Source organism: Heptranchias perlo, chromosome 21 (genome assembly GCF_035084215.1).
Source record: "Heptranchias perlo isolate sHepPer1 chromosome 21, sHepPer1.hap1, whole genome shotgun sequence".
Classification (NCBI taxonomy): Eukaryota; Metazoa; Chordata; class Chondrichthyes; order Hexanchiformes; family Hexanchidae; genus Heptranchias; species Heptranchias perlo.
Window position 1 is genome coordinate 14,109,637 of NC_090345.1, and position 9,238 is coordinate 14,118,874.

Below are 9,238 nucleotides of genomic sequence, written 5' to 3' on the forward strand. Positions count from 1 at the left end.
TTGTTTAGGAGTGCTCAGCTCATATGTTCTTATATTATTTCAAAACTCATGGCACCATCTTCTAGTATAAATCATTCTATCTCAGGATCTCAAGGCTACAGAACACTTTATCTCCTTCAGTTTTCCCTTCCTCTTACAGTCTCCGGCATTTTAAAACACAATCTTGTTGTCACTTGACTGCTACTTCTTGATCATCTCTTACACAAGTGTTAGCCTTACCTCAGTAGTGGCGCCATTGGCTTTGAGTCAGAAGGGTCAGGGTTCAAGGCCCCCCCCCCCACTCCTGGGTCTTGAACATATAATCTCGGCTGACACTTCAATGCAGTACTGAGGGAGTGCTGTATTGTCACAGATGCTGCCTTTTGGATGAGATGAGAACCAAGGCCCCATTTTCTCTTTAGGATCCCATGGCTCTACTTGAAGAAAAGCAGGGGAGTTCTCCTGGTATCCTTCAAGGAGTTCTCCTTCAACACCACTCAAAGAGATTATCTGGTCATTTATTTCATTGCGGTTTGTGGGATCTTACTGTGTGAAAATTGACTGCCACATTTCCCTACAAAAGTAAATCAATAGCTGTGAAGTGCTTTGGAATGTCTTGAGGATGTGAAAGGTACTATATAAATGAGGGTCCTTTCGTTCTTCTTTACTTCTCAACCTTGATGGTATCCTGCACTATGGGCCTTGGCACTTTATCTAGTTATTTCAATTTTTTTAAATAAAAATCAGGATGTCGCAAATATTGAATTTATTGGTTTAGTAATTAATTTCTTCACATTGTTATTGAACTTTATCCATTTCATTCACAAAGTGCTGCCTAGTTTCTACTATTTACAAGCAGAAATTTGGTCGTTATCACCTTATCCAAAATCTAGGTGTGTGTTGGCAAATAGCATTAAACCGGTTCAGATACAAATGTCACTAACTGGTATATCTCACTAGCAAACTAATCATGGCGTTTAAGTATGTTAAAATACAATGCTGCTCATCTATAATAGCTTTTCACTATCATTGATGTGATATTAATGTATCATTCTGCAAAAATTATAGTAAACATATAAAATAATAATCTAATAATATTACAGGGCAAAAAATTCTGAACATAAGGCATTAGCTTCTCTCCTTCAATGAACTGAATTGCATTCCCATGGCAAATACCATGGTGTTTATGGTTTATCAGCATATCTAACAGATAAAAGTTTAGGAATCTTACAACATCAGGTTATAGTCCATCAGTTTTATTTGAAAATCGCAAGCTTTCGGAGCTTACCTCCTTCATCAGGTGAGTGACTCACTCACCTGACGAAGGAGGTAAACTCCGAAAGCTTGTGATTTTCAAATAAAACTGTTGGACTATAACCTGGTGTTGTAAGATTCCTTACATTTGTCCACCCCAGTCCATCACCGGCATCTCCACATCACAGATAAAAGTTTGTTTGGTGTAGAACTAAATAGTTCAGACAATTTGTAGAGAATGATAGTTATTGATAATTGCATGTTGATTCCTAATTTTTTTTTTAAACAAAATAATGAGTAATTTTGCAAGTAGTTATAAAAAAAAGGCTCAATATCCTCGTACATGAAACACAAAAAGTCAACATACAGGTGGCAGCAGGTAATCCGTAAGGCAAATGGAATATTGGCCTTTATTTCTAGGGGGATGGAGTATAAAAGCAAGGAAGTCATGCTACAACTGTACTGGGTGCTGGTGAGACCACACCTGGAGTACTGCGTACAGTTCTGGTGCCCTTATTTAAGGAAGGATATACTTGCATTGGAGGCAGTTCAGAAAAGGTTCACTAGGTTGATTCCGGGTATGGAAGGGTTGTCTTATGAGGAAAGATTGAACAGGTTGGGTCTATACTCATTGGAGTTTCGAAGAATGAGAGGAGATCTTATTGAAACATACAAGATTCTGAGGGGACTCGATAGGGTAGATGCTGAGAGGATGTTACCCCTCACGGGGGAATCTAAAACTAGGGGGCATAGTCTCAGAATAAGGGGTCGCCCGTTTAAGACGGAAATGAAGAGGAATTTCTTCTCCCAGAGGGTTGTGAATCTTTGGAATTCTTTACCCCAAAAAGCTGTGGAGGCTGAGTCATTGAATACATTCAAGGCTGAGTTAGACAAATTTTTGATCAGCAAGGGTGTAAGATTCTCAAAATTCACAGATCCCCAAAACTCGGAGAAAATCCCTAAAAAACCCTGAGTATGGGAAAACTTTGGCCATTGACTATAATCCTAAAATGGAAGGATAGGTGAGAGGTCACCAGACGAAATCAACAAAACACACACCGTGGAACTTCGGAGAATTAAGGCTTCAGACATGTCTCTGTTTTAATGCAAAACCGACAGCAGGTGGTTGACACTCAGCACGAATAGAAAGGCAGTCAGCCATTGAAAGAGGCAACTGCTCCAGACATGGTGGGGCCATGTTTTTTTGTTTTAATGCAAAACCTACCACCACCTAGGACATTGGATACAAAAGGAAGCCTGTATACCAGGTGATCAGCAAATGGGAATTAACAATGCCCCACTCACTCACCTGACGAAGGAGGTAAGCTCCGAAAGCTTGTGATTTTCAAATAAAACTGTTGGACTATAACCTGGTGTTGTAAGATTCCTTACATTTGTCCATCAGGAGAAGCAATGGCAACATGAGGAGGGACCATCAAAAAGCCATCAAAGATTCTTAAGGACTTTGTAAGAACTGTTTTAAACAAAAAACACTTCATATCTGTTTAAAGTGTCGAAGACCAATTGTAAGAGAGACATCCGCAAGTGGGAACTCGAAACCTCTCTCTCTCTCTCTCTCTCGCTCTCTCTCGCTCTCTCCAGACACAGGCAGAACCAAGACAAGCAGCCCACGAGAGAGAAAGAAGAGCAGTTTTCCAGCAAAACAACGAGGCGAGGGGAAGGCAGTTCGACAGGGAAGGTCAGCAGCTCTAGAAGCACGTCGACACACAAGAAACCAGAGCAACAGCCCCAGTGACCATCAGACACCTCGCGGCAACAAGGGCCTTCTGAAACAACCAACCGAATATTGCCACCAACCAACCGGGTAATATTGGGCCACCGCGACCAAAGAAAACCAACTCGGGAGAAAACCAAAGATCCGCAAAGTTTCCACTCTACAATCTATTTCTGACTTACCTCTGGGTGAATTACTGTCAAGGTTTCATTTGGTGAGCATTATCTCTGGCCCTTTAGAGTCCAACTTAGCTAGTACAGTGGGATTGGGAGGGGTGAGGTATCCTTCTACTGTAATTTCCCTCGCGTGTACTGAAGTGTTCCCCATTTTATTAGAGTGTTAAGATTGTTGTGTTGTATTTCCTCTCTTGAATAAAGGTCAAAGTTTCTTGCACCAAAACCAGTTGTCTTCTGCACTTTGTCACAACCCCCAAATAAGTCCAAGGTCTAGAACCCAGGGAGTGGGAGCGATTCGGTCCGCTCAGAAGTCAGAGGCGAAGCTGACACACACCACCACCCTCTACAAGGGAGTCAAAGCATATGGGGAAAAGGCGGGAAAGTGGAGTTGAGGTAAAAATCAGATCAGCCATGATCTCATTGAATGGCAGAGCAGTCTCGAGGGGCCAAATGGCCTATTCCTGCTCCTATCTCTTATGGTCTCTTATTATCATTGCTATGAATCCATTTGTCTTGATATTTTTGGTAGCTGGGTGTCTGAACACATGCAGAAACCAGTTATCCGGTTTATTGTAGTGTCATTTGGCTCAGTGGGAGCATTCTTGCCTCGGAATTAGATAGCTGTAGGTTCAACCCCCACTGCACATAATCTAGGCTGAGACTTAAATGCAGTACTGAGGGAGTGCTGCATTGTCGGAGGTGCTGTCTCTCGGATGAGATCTTAAACTGAGGTTCCGTCCACCTTTTCAGGTGGATGTTAAAGTTTCCTTGACACTATTCAAAGAAGCGCAGGGTAAATGTCCTGGCCAACATTTCTCCCTCAATCAATACCACCAAGACCCACATTAAATGGCAATTTATCTCACTGCTGTTTGTGGGACCTTGCTGTGTGCAAATTGGCTGTTGTGTTTGTCCACATAACAACGGTGCCTACAATTCAAAAGTAATTCATTAGCTATGAAGTGCTTTGGGATGTCCGGAGGACATAAAAGGCACCATATGAATGCAAGTTCTTTCTTTAAGAGTCTCCAAATCAAGCTATTGCAAAATCCTCAAGGGCAGAGATTCTGTTTGCCTGACGTGGAGCGAATATACTCTTTCAACAGGGACACATCCCACTTATCTCCAGCTTAGGTCCATGTTGGCAAGGGCCACACCTTAGGAGCCCTGAGCGTGTGCAATTGCTGCAGGAGTTAAACTGTCTAAAACTGCTCAAATAATGGAGATCTAGTAAGCTTCCCACCGTTTGCCAGCCAGAATCACCATAGCCATTAGGGCATTAGTTTGTACGGTTATTTGGAAAGGAAACACTGCATCTATTTAAATCTAGGAGTTGGATATTTGGAAGAAATGGATACTTTTATATGCAACAAGAATTGAGCCAGCATGGATCAAAGATACAGGCAAATCAGTCGGGTCCAGTGGGACCTTCCCTCTGTAGCTGTAGGGATAAAGACAGCACGGAGGCAGCAGTTCGTGCAGCTGGAATACTAGTTATTCCACCATTGACTCTCTTTTTTCGAATATCTCCCCTCCTCCATCCCATTACTGTGTTATAAATGCAAACTTATTTAATATATGAGGTGCATCAATTCCTTGGCGATAATAGCCAACCTTTCTGTGAAGGTAGGTGGTGATCTTGCATAAATGCCATTTTCAAATGGATTGTAATGCTTTTTACATTTAATACATGTTGCTGCTTTTTATGACGTGTTATATGTCACGAATATGAGTAATAACCCATGGAAACCTTTCCCATATTTCAAATCCTTTTATGTTACTGATTGCATATTGTCTTCTTAGTCTAAGACTTTTCTATAATAGGCAGGATATATTGTTGGAATAATTTTCTCCATTTGTTTATCCTTTCAATTTTTTTTCCATTCATTCAGGGGATGTGGGCGTCGCTGGCAAGGCCAGCATTTATTGCCCATCCCAAATTGCCCTTGAGAAGGTGGTGGTGAGCCGCTTTCTTGAACCGCCGCAGTCCGTGTGGTGAAGGTTCTCCCACAGCTGCTGTTAGGAAGGGAGTTCCAGGATTTTGACTCAGCGACGATGAAGGAACGGCGATATATTTCCAAGTCGGGATGGTGTGTGACTTGGAGGGGAACGTGCAGGTGGTGTTGTTCCCATGTGCCTGCTGCCCTTGTGCTTCTAGGTGGTAGAGGTCGCAGGTTCGGGAGGTGCTGTCGAAAAAGCCTTGGCGAGTTGCTACATTGCATCCTGTGGATGGTACACACTGCAGCTACTGTGCAGCAGTGGTGAAAAGAGTGAACGTTTAGGGTGGTGGATGGGGTACCAATCAAGCGGGCTGCTTTGTCCTGGATGGTGTCGAGCTTCTTGTGTGTTGTTGGAGCTGCACTCATCCAGGCAAGTGGAGAGTATTCCATCACACTCCTGACTTGTGCCTTGTAGATGGTGGAAAGGCTTTGGGGAGTCAGGAGGTGAGTCACTTGCTGCAGAATACCCAGCCTCTGAGCTGCTCTTGTAGCCACAGTATTTATATGGCTGGTCCAGTTAAGTTTCGGGTCAACAGTGACCTCCAGGATGTTGATGGGGGATTCAGCAATGGTAATGCCATTGAATGTCAAGGGGAGGTGGTTAGACTCTCTCTTGTTGGAAATGGTCATTTCCTGGCTTTTGTCTAGCGCGAATGTTACTTGCCACTTATCAGCCCAAGCCTGGATGTCGTCCAAGTCTTGCTGCATGCGGGCACGGACTGCTTTGTTATCTGAGGGGTTGCAAATGGAACTGAACACTGTGCAATCATCAGCGAACATCCCCATTTCTGACCTTATGATGGAGGGAAGGTCATAAAAAAGCAGCTAAAGACAGTTGGGCCTAGGACACTGCCCTGAGGAACTCCTGCAGCAATATCTTGGTGCTGAGATGATTGGCCTCCAACAACCACAACCATCTACCATTGTGCTAGGTATGACTTCAATCACTGGAGCATTTTCCCCCTGATTCCCATTGACTTCAATTTTACTAGGGCTCCTTGGTGCCACACTCAGTCAAATGCTGCCTTGATGTCAAGGGCAGTCACTCTCAACTCACCTCTGGAATTCAGCTCTTTTGTCCACATTTGGACCAAGATTGTAATGAGGTCTGGAGCAGAGTGGCCCTGACGGAACCCAAACTGAGCATCGGTGAGTAGGCTATTGGTGAGTAAGTGCCGCTTGATAGCACTGTCGACGACCCCTTCCATCACTTTGCTGATGATTGAGAGTAGACTGATGGGGCAGTAATTGGCCGGATTGGATTTGTCCTGCTTTTTGTGGACAGTACATACCTGGGCAATTTTCCACATTGTCGGGTAGATGCCAGTGTTGTAGCTGTACTGGAACAGCTTGGCTAGAGACGCAGCTAGTTCTGGAGCACAAGTCTTCAGCACTACAGCCGGGATGTTGTCGGGGCCCATAGCCTTTGTTTTATCCAATGCACTCGGCCGTTTATTGATATCACGTGGAGTGAATCGAATTGGCTGAAGACTGGCTTCCGTGATGGTGGGGATATCGGGAGGAGGCCGAGATGGATCATCTATTCGGTACTTTTGGATGAAGATGGTTGCAAACAATTCAGCCTTGTCTTTTGCACTCATGTGCTGGACTCTGCCATCATTGAGGATGGGGATGTTTGCAGAGCTTCCTCCTCCTGTTAGTTGTTTAATTGTCCACCACCATTCACAACTGGATGTGGCAGGACTGCAGAGATTTGATCTGATCCGTTGGTTGTGGAATTGCTTAGCTCTGTCTATAGCATGTTGCTTCCGCTGTTTGGCATGCATGTAGTCCTGTGTTGTAGCTTCATCAGGTTGGCACCTCATTTTTAGGTATGCAAGGTGCTGTTCCTGGCATGCTCTTCTACACTCCTCATTGAACCAGGGTTGATCCCCTGGCTTGTTGGTTAAGGTAAAGTGAGGAATATGTCTGGCCATGAGGTTACAGATTGTGCTGGAATACAATTCTGCTGCTGCTGATGGCCCACAGCGCCTCATGGACGCCCAGTTTTGAGCTGCTAGATTTGTTCTGAATCTATCCCATTTAGCACGGTGGTAGTGCCACACAACACGTTGGATGGTGTCCTCAGTGTGAAGATGGGACTTCATCTCCACAAGTTCTGTGCGGTGGTCACTCCTACCAATACTGTCATGGACAGATGCATCTGCGACAGGTGGATTGGTGAGAACGAGTTCAAGTAGGTTTTTCCCTCGTGTTGGTTCGCTCACCACCTGCTGCAGGCCCAGTCTGGCAGTTATGTCCTTCAGGACTCGGCCAGCTCAGTCAGAAGTGTTGCTACCGAGCCATTCTTGGTGATGGACATTGAACCACAAAGTTTAGATACCTATTCCTACTTTAAAAAAAAAAAATTTTGGGATATAGGAGACAGAGGCAAGGCCACATTTATTGACCATCACTAGCTGATCTTAAGAAGGTGGTGATGACCTTCTCCTTGAACCAGTTCTTTTGGTAATGATGCTCCCACAATGGTGTTGGCATTGGATTCTAATGCAGCAACGATGAAGTAATGTCAATGTATATGCAAATCAGGATGGTGTAGGACTTCGAGGGGAACTTGATGGTGATCGTATTCCCACAACATTGCTGCACTTAGTCTTCTTGGTGGTCGAGGGCACAGGGAGGGAGGTGCAGACAAGTAACCTTGGCAAATTGCAGCGGTGCATCCTATAGATTGTAAATACTTCAGCAACAGTCGACCAGTAGTGGAGGTGATGATTATTGAGTCCAATAGCAGGGGCACCAATCAAGTGAACTGTTCTGTCCTGGATGGCATTGAGTTTCTTCAGAGTTGTGGCCACTGCACCCATCCAGGCTAATGGTGAGTATTCCATCACTAGCCTGAATTGTGCCATGTAAATGGTGGTGAGGCTTTGAGGGGTCAGCAGGTTAGCCACCCACTACAGAGTGCCCTGTTCTTGTAGCCAGGCTGTTGATATGGGTTGGTCCAGTTCAGTTTCTGGTCAATGGTGGCCCCCAGGATGTTGATGGTGGGAAACTTGGTGATGGTGGTACCATTGTTTCCTACATGTGTTTGTTTACAATCCCATAATTTCTAAAGCAAGTACAATTGGCCCAATTCTTGCATACTTGAATGGTCCTTCCTAAACCCCTCTGCCTTGCTACCTTCCTCCTCACCTTTAAAAGTCTTCTTAGACCCTAACCATTCAACCACATTTTTAGTCACCTCACCATACTCTCCCACTACTGTCTGGCATCCAGTTTTCTCCTATATGAAGCACTTTGGTCATTTTTTAGTGATAAAAATGCTGTATAAATGCAACTTGCTATTGTTGTCAGCAAACAGTTTTAGTTACAAGACTTATTCAAATGGATGTAAACAGCTAGCTAAAGTTGGAGATCAACCATGTTTATAATTCAGGCTGAATTCTCTTGTAAGTGATGTGCAGTACGCTGTAAGTGGCTGCCAGTTTGATCTGCTGAAGTCTTACTCTGCAGAAAATGTAGGGTCCAAGATCATAAAACAAAAAGAAAAAGCATGCTGTTTAAGAGCAGATTGCATCTAAAATATTGTGTGTTGGCATGGGCTAAAGCTAAGCAACAGTGAGCAATAAGGTTCATGTTCTCAATGGCTAAGCTTTATATTGCTGTTCTGTCCGACCATCAATCATTCAACACAATATTCACAAAATTACAGTATTAGCAGCAAAATAATTGGCACCCTTCGGTCTTAAGGATTTGGTTGAGCAAAACTGCTGCATGAAGTGCCATGACTGTATATGGTGGTACTCAGTTTACGACACGGAAGTTCTGAGCTTCATCAGTCTTCAGTCACAGTTCTGGTGAGGCCAACAAAGAGCGGAGCAAAACTGAACATCTCAGGTCATGACACTTTAGGGTAAATTTTATTAATTTGAATTTCTGGCCTGGAACTTCACACTTGAGCACATAATAGCAATTTGGGACAGGAAGGTCAGCCAGATTGTCCATTCAGACTGAAAAGTGCAACACTTCAGTATTTTGACAATGAGGACACCTTAGAGATAGATGTAGTCTACAATACAGTAAAATTCCTAATATCAAAAAATTACAAAGAAAAGCAGCAGATGGGATTG